We start from the raw sequence: 647 nt of genomic DNA on the forward strand, positions 1-647 counted from the left end.
CTATCCTCATCTGTGTTCCTTTTCTGCCCAGTGAGCTGTAGAAGCCTCCACGGCTCGGACAAGCTGCTCCAAGGCCAGAGAACCCGCCCGCCCGGCCTGCGGAGGGCGCACGCTGCTGGACCAGTTGTTTGTCCCTCCACAGCGCGGGCCGGCCGCGAGCATGCTCAGTCCGGTCGGGACGTCCCTGGAGCTGGAAGCCCTAGATGCAAGGACAAGTTCGGGTCCAGAGAAGTCCAGGCCGTGAGGGAGGGAGCGGGGCCTTGAATTTGGATCTCAGGGCAACAAGTAGATGCCTGACAGGCTTAAAGCCTGAGCAATCCATACCTCAACACCACAGTGGTCGTCAACCAGCCAATTCACCGGTAACCTGCACCTGTTACCTCCAGGTCTCAGGGAGGTGTGGCATTCTGCCACGGAGGAGTAAAGAAGCACACTCCCACCTGCTTGAGCATCCTTTGAAGAGCATATTGCATGGGACTTCCCCTGTTCGCACCATGCACTGCACATTCTCAGGGATGGCCTTACAGCTTGGACGTGAAAGCTTGGTCCGCCATTCATTCGACTGGGATGCACTAACTCACCCCAACTAGTGGCAAGCGGTTACAATCAGTGTGAGCGGTCTACCACCCAGCTGGGGTGGGGGTGGG

Source organism: Fukomys damarensis, unplaced genomic scaffold (genome assembly GCF_012274545.1).
Source record: "Fukomys damarensis isolate Sample0158 unplaced genomic scaffold, DMR_v1.0_HiC HiC_scaffold_5, whole genome shotgun sequence".
NCBI classification, from domain to species: Eukaryota; Metazoa; Chordata; class Mammalia; order Rodentia; family Bathyergidae; genus Fukomys; species Fukomys damarensis.